The sequence below is a fragment of the Sebastes umbrosus genome, chromosome 19 (assembly GCF_015220745.1).
Source record: "Sebastes umbrosus isolate fSebUmb1 chromosome 19, fSebUmb1.pri, whole genome shotgun sequence".
In the NCBI taxonomy this organism is placed as follows: Eukaryota; Metazoa; Chordata; class Actinopteri; order Perciformes; family Sebastidae; genus Sebastes; species Sebastes umbrosus.
In genome coordinates, this window is record NC_051287.1 from 22,092,578 (window position 1) to 22,106,255 (window position 13,678).

At 36.6% G+C, this 13,678-nt stretch overlaps 1 long non-coding RNA gene across 1 annotated transcript in view; it reads left to right on the top strand.

Moving 5' to 3' along the window:
* The first annotated feature begins 386 nt into the window (after positions 1 to 386).
* The window catches only part of LOC119478822, an 80,700-nt gene continuing 67,408 nt past the window's right edge, over positions 387 to 13,678 (top strand). The window contains exons 1-2 of the long non-coding RNA XR_005204508.1: positions 387 to 550; positions 1,372 to 1,462. This is a non-coding gene — a long non-coding RNA (uncharacterized LOC119478822). The remainder of the gene's footprint in view (positions 551 to 1,371; positions 1,463 to 13,678) is intronic.

A 13,678-nucleotide genomic window follows, 5' to 3' on the forward strand; every position in this document is an offset into this window, starting at 1 on the left:
TATATAGTATTGTGGTATTGCAATTAGTTCTTGACCTCATATCTGCTTGATAGCTGTTGCAATGCCACAGTTAACAGGCAAGAGACTGATTTAATCCTTAAGGCATTATGGGAAACAAGAAAGCTGAGAAAAAAGATGCTTGTTAATGGAAATGTAGAAGTGAACATTAAACTTTCAAACATATGAGGGAAGGAAATTAATCAAGAGTAGTAAGACACAAGGGGAAGTCATTTATATTCATAACCAGGTAAACAGACCAGATTGAGAATTGGACACAGTAATACAAAGACCATATTTCAAACAACAGATTTTTGTGAATAATGTCAAGATATTGAAACCATAGATGTGTGCTTAAACCTGCAGGAAGGGGAATATCACCAGGAGATGGCAGTAATGGTACTACAAGGATGCCAGCTGCTGTAAAACACTCAAAGAAGAAGAAGAAAAGGGAGGCTGAATCAAAATGCAGTATGACAAGATGGCAACTTCCCAAATAACCTGCTTCCTTGAATGGATTCCTGGAATACCCCATGCCTTCTACACTGAAGCTGTAAGCTGAACAAACACACACTCTCATCTCATCTGGTCCACATTTTAGTGTCTGTTCTTTGGGAACATACATTAACTGATACTTTGGAGCCTATTAGAGTTTGTAATTTATTGTTAACAAACATCACACATATTTTGCATTGCTTCTTATTCAGAAAATATGACACCAAATTTGGACTTTAATTATTTTATTTTTTAATTTAATCAGTTTGTCTCTATGCTGCACATGATTGTCTCCACTTTTTGGTAAATTGAATCAGTTTGACATGTTTACTGAGATTTGTTTGCTGTTAGATCATAATATTTATGTTTTTAGGAACATCGCATAACTTTTGCGACTTCATGATTTATCAAGTGGTGTTTCCTGTTGGGTAGTAGGAGGAGCTATGGGTTATAAAAGCAGGAGTTGGAGCTTTTTTTGAGTGATAGAGGCAGGCTGGAGTTGTTGTCACCTGCACTGAGCCAAGTATATAGCCAAGGCAGAGTTGTCTTTTTGAAAGACTTTTGTGCCTTCACTGCCTGACCAACCAAATACTACTGCAGTTAACCTGTTGGTAAATATCACATATGTTGAACATAAACAACAGAATAAGGATAAACATGAAACCAACACCAACACCAGTCTTTCCAACTAAATGGGATGAAAATATGTTTGAGGCCTCAAGTGTTCACAAGGGGCTTTTCCTGGTCATAAGAACTTGTGTGTGTTAAGTGTGAAGACGAAGACAGAGTTGCAATGTCGTTAATTAAGCTGTTTATGTGCACATATTGAATATGAAAAGAATGTAGTAGTGACAGAGAATTTTTGCTTCTAACATGCAGCTCAGATCAGCGTCCCTCGGGAGGAGGCAAAAGACTCTGTTGCACTGCAAGAAAAGGATTTAGATATCGGCAGCGTTGGACGATCGTGAGGGTAAGTTATTGAAATCAATATCAAATTCACGAATATGCAACAATGTTCAAATCCATTTGCATATAGACCGTTTCAGCGGAATTGTATTGATAGGCAACAGCTTGGGTCCATGTTTACTTCCTGTCAGCTTATGTCATTCACATACACTGCAACAGGTTATAAACTAGGATACATTTCGAATGTTGACGTTTACAACTGTGAAATGGTCTATAATATACACTATGATGATTCTATTTCTAAAATGTCACTACGGTGTTTCCATTTCTAAAATGTCAAAGTATGAAGGCACTATTTTCTTTATAGTAAAAGATGAGTCAGCTTTGACAGTGAACATGTTTGACAGATTGTGGGCCAAGAAGGGATAATAGTGAATGAATGTTTCCAAAAATATTAGCTATTACTTGCCACTTGGAGGAGAGTTCGCCCAGTATGTTTAACATGGAGGCCAGATTGATTTAAAAAACAAAAAAATGCAGGAATGATAGCTGAAGGGAAACTATGACCATGTTTGAGTTTCTCTTGAAAATTGGCCCAGGGTTTTCATGCTAGAGTGCAGACTGTGAACCAAGGTAGTTATAGTATAAAGGCAGCTGGCTAAGACGATTGCTATAGACATGGGGTCAAGGGTAGCCTACCGGTGAAGGGGTTAAGAGACTCTGCTTAGCAAATCTGCATCATCTACAATACAGGAAATTGTGTTGTTGTTTTTTTGTGAACGGGGGGCACTTGGCTTAACTTTTTTGACATGACTAGTATTGTGTTTTGGTAGTGTTGTGGCACACAGGGAACTCAGGCTGCAACATATATTGAGTACCGTTGGTTGCTAATGCCAGAGAAAGGATCTCAACCTTACCTGACCTCTTGTGAGTTTAACTCGTGTCCCACAATGTGATTCCCTTGAGCTGGGTGGGCAGCTGGACCCGGTGTCCTCTGGTGTGTCCGATTGTGCACGGACGGCTCACAGCTTGGCGTTGATTTCAGTTAAATAACAGACTATACAAAAAAAACCTAAACAATCAGGGATATCATTTATTGTCCATCAGTCTCAACAAAGGAGTTACCTGCTGCAACAAATAACGAGTCGTGTCTGATCTGCCTTGACAAATGAACAGTTTGGTCATTCAGTGGAAGTGTTTATTTAGAAACCCATGAGTGTGGCTGGAATATTTCAGTAAACTAGATACAGCATTTTGTAATATTTGCTAATTTCACTTAATCTGCAGTGCACCTGTTTGGCGATTTCAAAAATGATGATATGAAGATTTTGCTGTATGGTTTAAATTGCGGTACACCAGCTTGAGTTTATTTATTTATTTAGTCTTTTAGTTATTAGGGAGTGAAACGGTTCATATACTGTATACAGTACACAGTATGTTTTGCTTCAGCTGTGCTCTAGCGGCATGGTATTAAGTTATATCAAGTTATAAATATCATATATTTCCCTGTGATTTATAGTTTCAGTGTTATGAAGCCCTGCAGCCATCCTTGGTAAAACAGTACACACAGTGTGAAGCAACAGTGGTTTACACATCATCTTTTAATGTCATGGGGTGAGACTGGTGGTTCTCAAACCCACACAAAGCGCTCAAAGAAACCAGACCGATTATATCATCACCCCCTCACTGGTTCCCAACCTGGGGTACCAACCCCCACTAGGGGCCGCCAAAACTTCACAGGGGGTCGCGGAGCCTTCTTGATATTAAGGGGTGTAAGAAAAGTTTCTTTTTTTAATATACAGTTGGCCTATATCTCATCATCGCATTTCATTCATTCTGTGAGGAAAACTAAATTGTTATTTTTAAAGTTTGGATTATTATTTAAGATATAAACAGGATAAGGGAACAGTGAAGACCTGAACACAAGCTGTATTCACAGAGCCTCCCCTCTCTGTTAAACAACCTCATCCTGCAATAGAAAAGTGCACAGTTAAAACAACCAGAGGGCCGATAGAACTATGGCCAAGCGTCAGGGAGAAAAAAACACTGAACTTGTCAAAAAATAAGCCTATTAAGTATGCATGATTGTTAAAAAATTAAGGGAACAAACAAACAGAAAATTGTATTAAAAGTTCCTAAAAATAACAGGAAAACTCATTTTAATATCCACAGGAAATAATCTGCTCAAAATTCATCCAAATCAGTCATTTTAAAACAAACTTCCTGCAGTTATTGCATTCACTATTTGGGTTAATTGTACAGTTTATCAGTTGTTCAGTTCTGTTATTGTTACGCATTGAATATAATATGAAATATTCACAAGATAAGTCAGTGGTCGTCACTTTAATCAATGATGGAAAAGGGGTCCCTTAAGAAAAAAGGTTGGGAACCACTAAGTTGATATGGTGAACTTTAATACTCACTATCTTTTAGCTCGGTTTTTGGTCTCTAACATGTCTTGAGGGAAAGATTATTAATATGAGGGACCCCTTTCACATACAAGCAGTCATGAGATCCATTGTTAAAAATATGACTATATAGACAACTGTATGTTCTTCTGGCTTTGACTGCTGTCTGTTATAGCTCTGCTCTTTCCATTTCCCACCCGCCTGTTGATTGGATTTTTAGACCTAGCTGTGTGGTATCCGTGCATGTAAGGATGATGCAATGTTCAAAAACCTCTTCCTGGTCATGCCTGGCTAGAGTTTGACCCATCATGGTTGAGGGGTGCATGGTTGTGTGTCTAATGAGCCACTCTGTCTTCACGGTTGTTTATGTTTGGCTCCCCCTTTGTCAGGGCTTTGCACCTTCATATAACCAATGAGTGTCTCTTTTGATTCACTGCACTGCTAGACAGAGGAGGAGTGCCTATAGAGGGCTCCACTTGTGTTCTTGTAACAAGTGTTAAACGCATCATTTTTTGATCCAAGAGGATGTGGGTTTTTCTTATGTCCTTGACTTTGTGCTGTTCATAGATGATTGTTGTGTATAAAGCAACCAGAAAGCTCTTTGAGGAAAAAGGAGAACCTGGAAATGGGATATCAATTTTCAAAGAGAGAGTGACTGTGGTGGGACATAAGCTGCTGTCATATACCCCACTACAGGCAACTCAAAAGAAGTGCTTGCGTGTGTGTGGGTGGATTGCTGCATTGCCCATTAGAAGGTCATCACGTGTGAATGTATTCGTATATATTACAATTTGTGCAATTCCACATTATACTTTGAATAAAAGCACATGCTTATGACTCGAATCCCCTAGCATGCCGGTGCGTGCGTCTGTCTGTGTTTGTGGTGAGCCGTCCTTCTAATCTGCCAGCCAGCGGTTGTGTATGAAGTGCTGCTGATGGTGGAGACTATTAGGCCTGTGAAGGGAGAGATGGCTGTCTTCTCCTATTCCCCACAGCTCATTTAAACGTCCAGCTGATGGCAGAGATTAAACGTCCTCTCTTAGAAGGAGGGATTCTGCGGCTAGACCCGGGCTGCTATTTAAGAAGCTTGAATGAGTGAAAAGCATGTAAAGAACCCATTTAGTGTAAGACAACGGAGAAGCAGTGGGTTTGCATGTGAAAACAATGCATCATGCCTCACACGATATACCACACATGTGGCCCGCTTTCTTATACATCTGGTTATCTTTTAGGGTTTGCAAATGTCAGGTAGGCTTCATACTACATTGTTGAAAAGGTTATGTATTGAAATAATCAGGAGAAGTTGGTGTCCTTAAAGGGGCAATATACGACATTCAGAGCATATCTATGATTGTGAGCTGGGATTGCCTCCACATGGCTCTCAACATGGAGATGGCTGAGCTGGTGGCTTGCAGCTAACCATGCCAACAGCGCTAACAGTGTCAACAACAGCAACAGTGCTGACAGAGCTAACAGTTTTAAACTGAGGGGGAACCAGAGGGTGGGCGTGACGCTTCCGCGACAACGCGTCATCAGCGGTAACTGCCGTATGAGTGTGGTGCAGAGCAGCGTGACAATGAGCTAGCCAGTGGGACACACACACACACACACAGGGACTCGCATGCACGCCTGTGTTGCCAGATCAGGTTGACAGTTTCCAGCCCAATCACAATTTAGAACCCGCCCAATCCAATAAAAAACAGCCCAAAGCATGCTGGAAACCCGTTTAAAACCATAAAACCATTACATGCGCAATAGCAAACACATTATAAGCATAAAAAGCTTCATATCTGCATCAGATAGCCAAAGATAAAATGTTAGATCAATAGGCTATCGCAACTCACAAAGAGTGCAATCAAACAACCAAATCCACAAATTACCATGTCAGTGAGAATGACGCCAAGGAAAGTAGGTCCTCCCTTATCCCTAAAAACAATTGAATACAACTCACGTCAATCAAATAGTTCTCAAATTAATGGAGTCAATAATATGAGTGAGTGGACACAACAAAGTTTTCTGAATTTTGTATTGCTGTTTTTGAGCATAAAATGACAGCTTGTTTGATAATATTGTTTTCACAATATTTTCAAAACTCCACCAAATGTTGACAAAAGCATTCCCAAATTTCATCTACCAGCTTAACTTAATCAAAAGTAGCCCAATTGGGTGGAAACCAGCCCAATCTGGCAACACTGATTCACGGGCGAACGGCCCGGCTACTAAAAACAGAGAAACTCAGATTACAACATAAACAGAGGGTGAGTTACTTCGTTCTATGCTCAGGAAAGCATTACTCCACTGTATCTTTACATAGCAAATAGTTGTTTGCTGATATTTTAATGTTCTGAATGTCATATATAGCTCCTTTTAATATTATTCTCAAACGTTTTTTGTAATTTTTGTCAGTCATTTCATTGGAAGAATTTGGTATCTGGCTTGTTTGTTAGTTTGTGAGATGCTTTAATCTTCTTTGGTTCAGTGCTTCTGTTGCATACTTTCTGTAAATAGAGGAAAGACGTCAACAATTAACACATTCATTCTTTTTATTATTCATTATCACAACTTTCCTCTTCTTATTACAAACTTTTTCGCAGCTAGCCCGCACGAAAAGGCGTATGAATGACACGACAATGCACAAGGCAAAAGCGTGCAATAAGAACGCAGTTATTGCTTTTGGCGTGTCATGTGTACGCCATCTAGTCTGTACTGACTGCAATGAAAATGCATCAGCGTGAATATGCTACGGTCAGAGCTGGTGACGTAGAATAAAACGTGAGAAAGACTGCTGATGACGGGTGGAAGGGGAGGTGGATGGGTCCAACAAACACAGGACTTTCACTCAGGAGGCCGCTGTTCGAAACCGGTGTTTTGTTTTGTAAGCTACGTTAGTCATGTTTGTGACGTGTTTTTTAGTGACGTTTGTGACATGTTTCTGTACTTATGTTATGTTGTTTCCGTGCATATTGTTCTTTGTTTACATACTTATTATAATGCAACCATGACGTTTTTCCTAAACCTAACTTAAGTGGTTTTGTTGCCTAATTGTAAGTTAGTGTTTTTTTTTGCCCCCTGCTGGTACTGAACCTTCATACTGTACATGCGTGTAATATTCACATCTCGGTGACACTGACACGCTATCCTGTAGTGGACAGGCCAGTCTATTACACGCTTTGGCTTGATATCAGGTTGGAATGTCATATATAGCTCCCATTTCTAAACCATTTTTGTAGTTTTTGTCAGTCATTTTCTCAGAAGAATTCTTGAAAACCCCTCTTTATATGGGATCTGGCTTGTTTGGTACTTTGTCAGGGGCTTTGATCTTCATTGCTTCAGTACTTTTGTTGCACACTTTGTGTAAATGGAGAAAAGGCGTCAACAATTAACACATCCATTCATTTTATTTTATTATACATTGTCACAACTTTCCCCTTATTACATACTTTTTTGTTACACCTAGTATGTATTTTTTTGGTAATGTCCCATTGCTGATTTAAAAAATAAAACAAAAACATCTATACAACTGGTATATTGATCAGATATTAAGAATTAATATACACAAATCAAAAATTACAGTAGTAATAAGAGAACGTCTTGGAGTTTAGAAAGCTCTCCAAATTACATAAAGAATAAATTCTCTCATAATCAACTAAATATGTCAAGCTCTGTGAGTTTGTTCAGATTTTATGATCTTAATTTAACTTTAACCTAATTTACATGCAATATGTATTGAAATAATTTCTCCAGTGTCTATCTGTCTGTACACATTTCTATGTAAAAAACAAACTTAATTTTGTTTGCATTTTATAACGTACACACAAATGCAATACATGGACATTTTTTAAAATATTGACAGTAAGTGGTCATAATGATCCGTTGGTAGATACTAAAGACAAGCTGTCTGTATTTATTGTCAGGCTTTTGCTGTATTTTTCTATACATTTGGCACTCTGAAGCAATACTTCTTGAGGAGCTTCAGTGTTTTTTTTGCTACTGTACGCAGTGGTGGAATGTAGCCAAGTACATTCACTCAAGTACTCTCCTCTCAAGTAAAAATTTGAGGAACTTGTACTTTAGTTAAGTATTTCCTTTGTATGCAACTTTATACTTCTTCTCCACTACATCTCAGAGAGAGTATTGTATTTTTACTCTCTCTCTGACAGTTTTAGTTTCTAGTTATTTTTATTTTTATTTATTTATTTAATAATTTTTTTTTTTTTACAATTTTTCATACCCTTCCTGTCCACTAAAAACCACGTATATCCAAATTTGGTGATTTTGAATTTGATTTTTTTTCTGATAAACTGAAGGATGAAGTGCTCTTTAAGAGAATTATCCTACTTCATAAGCTAAATAAACTATAAAAAAAACAACAACCTTGGATCAGCTGGAAAACACATCATCATAAAGCTGAAAACAGAGCTGTTTTTCTTAGCTGGTGGTTCTCACTGGACAGCGACGCTACAAACATATAATCATATGGAATATGATGCATTGCTGTAGATTAAACTACCTAACAGTATATAAAATAACCTTAAACAACTACAGTAGACATTAATTCGCCAGTTTTATTATAAAACGTCACTGACGGGGACCATTGTACTGCAGAATGAGTCTTTTTATACTTTAAGTAAATTTTGCACACATAAATACTTTTTCTTAAAGGGGACCTGTTATGCTTTTGTACTTTTGCCCTTTCCTTCAGTGTGTTATATCGTTTTTTTTGTGCATGTAAAAGGTTACAAAGCGCTCACCAAAGGGAGTTACTGCCCCCACAGAAACACTGCTCCTGAACTGATTGAAAAGCTTGAAGTCCAGCCTTTTCTTCCGTAGCGTGGTGATGTCACCAAGTAACACATTTGCATAAAACCTGCCTAGTAGCTAGTTTGGCACGCCCTCAAACAAAGCTAGAGCGGAATCCAAAGAGTTTGGCTTGGTTGACCAATCATAATAGTGGGCCAGCTGACTAATCAGAACAATAAAGCATGTAAACATGTTCTAATAGAAACCAAAAATACAAGTAAGCACCTGAAAATGGGCATAATATGTAGTAATGTTTTGAATACAGGACTTTCACTTGTAGTATTTTCGCTGTATGGTATAAGTACTTTGACTTCACTAAAGGGTCTGAATACCTCTTCCACCACTGACTGTAAGTAAGCAAGAATGGCTTGGATCAAGGACTGACGGATAATTATTGCAAGGGAGGATGAAGTGAATCAGCCAAAGAGAGCTGCACGAAAGCGCCATCATGAAAGTTTTAAAGCCGAAGCCTAAGTGGATCTGTGGACAGACTTTATAGACATATAATTTTGCATCTATTTCCAATTTTGAGTAGAAAGGCCATGATGTGGCACAGCTGCTGGTGTCATCAAAGACAAGAAATGTTTCTCACTACATTTTGTAATATGATGTGAACAGCAGATCCAATGACAGATTCTTGCACTATCATGTCCTTGAGCAAGCCACGACACACCTCGACAGCTCCAGGGTTCGGCTTTATGACGGAGGAGAATTAGAGCTGACAGCAACAGAAACTGAGAATTTCATTGACTGACAGGCAGGCATGTCGGTGAGCTGCAGACGCCTCAGAACAATGTAACTTTATCCTCGGAAGTGATACTTTGAGCTGCACATTCTCGCAACACCAATGTCCGGTTTACTCCTCCTGGGCTTGTTGCTGTAAAACAAACAATCACACATCAGTCGGAAATCATAGTTTCATTCCACAGCGTCTTTGAAAGCCTTAAGCTTCATTATCACCTTTCTGTTTGATGTTTTAGTCCTGACACACAGGCTCCTCTTTTTTCTCCAGGCGACACCTTACATAACATATTAGCCACTGAAACATCCTGTATGTCTTATACTGTACGCCTCAGTGTAAATAATCATTACACGCTCAGTAAACTATGTACCGAAACTTTTCAAAATAATGAAATCAAAGTTCAGATGCATTGACAATAATAGTAATAATAATAATAATTACAATAGTAATAATAGTAATAATAATATTAATAATAATAATAATAATAATAATAATAATAATAATAATAATAACAAATATTTATAAAATAAGTAAAGACTAATAATAATAATTAAAACAAATAAATAATGAAAAGATAATGATAATTATAATAATGATAATGGTAATAATAATAATAGATATTGATCAAAAATAACAATAATAAAAATATAATAATAGTAATAATAATAGATATTCATAAAAAATATGAAATAATAATACCATTAAATAATAATAATGATCATAATAATAATAATAATACAATATTTGTAAAAAATAAAAGTAATTGTAATATTTACAACAATATTAATATGACAAAACTGCAAATTCTGATTACAATAAAAAACAATAACTTAAATGTTAACTTTATTTTATGTTAGTAAATAGGTTTGTATATTTGCATACAGATTTGCCATAACAAGAATACCTTTGCTGTTCAATATAGAATATATTGAGATTGGCATGCATGCACACCTTAGTTATTAGTGAGTTTGATCTAGTAAATTAATTTTACTGTTATTAAAACATCAACTCTTAAGTTAAACTAAGCGTTTATCAGTTACACATTGAGACACTACCTTGCATTTACAGATTTATTTTCTGTAGTAATATTCTTTGGCCACTAGAGTGCGCTGTCGCTTCATGTAAGAGCGAGCTGCCATGGCAATGAAAGTAATTCACACAACCTTCAGCCAACAGACAAAGCACACTGAAATAGAAAATGCGTTTATGGCATATAAAGGAAAACTGTGTCTTTCTTCCTCTTACTCTTTTGGTCATCATCATCTGCAAGATTCTTGTTCATAATCACATTGCTGGACATCTTTTCTTTTTTTTCTGTAGCATGGCATGTGATTGCTGTACAGTGTTTCTTAGCCACCACACAAAGCTGGAGACAGAAAATAGCATTGTTTTTATTTCAAAATATTAATGTAGACAAATAACCCAAGTGTATGAAAGTTAATTCAATGGTTGTAAGATACAGAACACAAAATTTGATCATTTAAAGTAAATACGGAAAGGTTTGTGCTGCACGCTGCAGTAACACAGTTTGGTGTTGTGCCACAAATCTCTTTGTGGATTTGCATCAACGTGCATCCTGGGCTGTTTATTGTACACCATTTTAATCATCTCAGAAAAAGCCCAATGGGGCCAATAAAAATATTCAGGTGAATGGGATCAGGTCAAATTCTGTTGGCCATTTTTCATAATTCAAATAAGTGTGCTTTCATTCTTACAACCATGAGCACAATAAATGCACACGCAAGGGTTTATTTCCCTGTGTGTGTAAAGTATAAATATTCTACCAGTAATATCACAAACAAGCCTTTGCTTGCTGGCCAGCAAGGATTATGTTGAGTACAATACATTGTGTTAACAGACTGCTGGGGCTCTTAACAGATGACTGACACACCTGCAGAGTATTTCATTCATACAATAAAAAAACCTTAATACTGTAATTACCATTCATCAATGGAAAGATATAAAAGTTAAGCTGTCATTGTTCACTGCACTGTTTCTTTTATTATGTCAGTAACGGATTCACTCACTCTTCAACTGCTATGAATTTACAAATTACAATAATTGTATGTGGTTGGTGAAAGTCACTGTAAATATAAAACCTCAATACATTTATGTTATTTCAAAGGCAAGTCAGACTTTTGTCTTGAGGTAGTTTCAAGGGTTTTGATCTGAGTGTTTTCATATGCAGTGATTGGACAATTTTTGTCTTTTTAAAGCTCAGAAACTGGACTGCCAACCACACAGGAAAATGTTCTTGACCTACTCTTCATTGTAAAAACCTGAGACGCAATAAAGAGATCTGATATCAGATTTGCTACATGACAAAAAAAACGAATCAATACGCTCATCTACAACCTTAAAATATGTTTAACATAGCTTATAAAAAGCAAAGAGACATCTCCCATTCCAACATATACAGACACACCTACACGACCCCGTATATAATTTATGATCCACTCAGCAGCATCTTAAATCAGAGATCATGTTGAAACACATTCTTGGAATGCAACGTGATAATGCAGAAAACATCTGCATTAACAAGATACACATTTTACCACAACACATATGTCCGCTTCACTCAGTTAAAGTTTCTATTTGGACACAAGATATTTAAAAATAGATCATTGGTGATGGACACTTCTACTTCTGTAAGAGTGCCATGCAGTCCGTTCTCTACCAACACAGCCTACTGTAACTGCCATCAAGGCCGATATTAGAGTGGATAACATAATCAGGGTTATTGTCTATGGCTGGGTAAATTCAGTACAGGTTGTCTCCGTGTTAAAAAATGTGTAAGCAATATTAAAGTTTGATTTAGGTATTTAAATCAAACTTTAACATTCCTAAACATTTGATTCAGTAGTTTTTTTTGCCTTTTTTTAAGTGCCACATTTTTTCTTTTCATTGTGATTAATGGTGTTTATTTTATAGAATTAACCATAGATATAATGCATATTTCCTATTTTCATATAAAACACTGAATCTTTTTTGGAGAAGCAGTGATGCTGCATATGGACAAAGTATTTAGGTGATGGGACAAATGCCCTTTATTTACACACAACAACTTCAAAATATGTATTTATAAATCAGTAGAGTTTATTTTCAATTTTAAGTTTCTTTATTATCATCATATGCACAGCAATTACAACAAAGCAGTCGTTTGCAGTGAAAAACCTTGGCTCTCAGGGTCCCTTTAACTATGCTCATTCAATATATATAAAAAAATTAAAATCACACAACTAAAAACAAAATGAGAATCTAAGACATAAAATAGTGCAAGTTAAAATATAGAGCTAAAAATATAAACATAGATAAAATATATAATAGGTCATGTAAATTTGTGGTAGACGGTTTTTCAAATAGATAAACTGAATGTGAATGTATATGCATAATAAGAAGTAAAATATATATATATATATACAGAGGGGTAAACAGGATATGCATGAGAAGGAAGAAAAAGAGCAAAGGTGAGAATTAGTTCGAAACACCCATGGTGCCATCGTGATCCAAAAATGTACACATTTTCAGAATAAATAAATGTAATAATCCGTTAAGAAATCGTCAGCCAATAACTGACCCTGCAGTCACATTTCAGGACAGTGGAGTTTATAGGAGAAACGGTGGCAGTAACAGTTGTTTCCAGTCATAATAATTAAATAATGTCCTGCCACTAGATGGCGCAACTGACCCGTCACATATCCAGTATGTGTGAGTGAAAGCAACCTGTTAGACAGGCCGGTCAGTCCGACATTAACACATCACCAACGCAGGAGACGCTTTCTTCCATCACCAAGCAGACAAAACTGGCCATGAATCGAGGATTTTGACGCTGCAATTTTAAAACTTTAATATTTAGTTGGACACATCTGGAGGGAGAATAAGGTCAACACTGAGAAGCAGCAAATATTCAACAAAATAAGTGCCATGCAACAAGGAGAGGCCACATAAACACCGTGAAGGTGCGCAGATCAAACCATGTATAGGCTTTCAGATTCACTCTTTTCTGAGCCTATTTATTATACATATCTTAACAATAACTAGTAGCCCATATATTGAAACATAACTGGTATTATGTGTTAACTAAAAGAGATCAAACCATATATAGGCTTTCAGGTTCACTCTTCTCTTAGCCTATTTTATTATACATAACTTAACAATAACCTATATATTGAAACACAAGTGGTATTATGTGGGGACAAACATTAAATGCACATGTTTGGCACACACTAGCCTACATTTAGTTTTTAATGACTGAATGAGTTTCTTCTTTTGTCTCTTCATTCAAATTTAATTTCAGGGTCATAACTTTTCTTATAATAAAGATATCTGT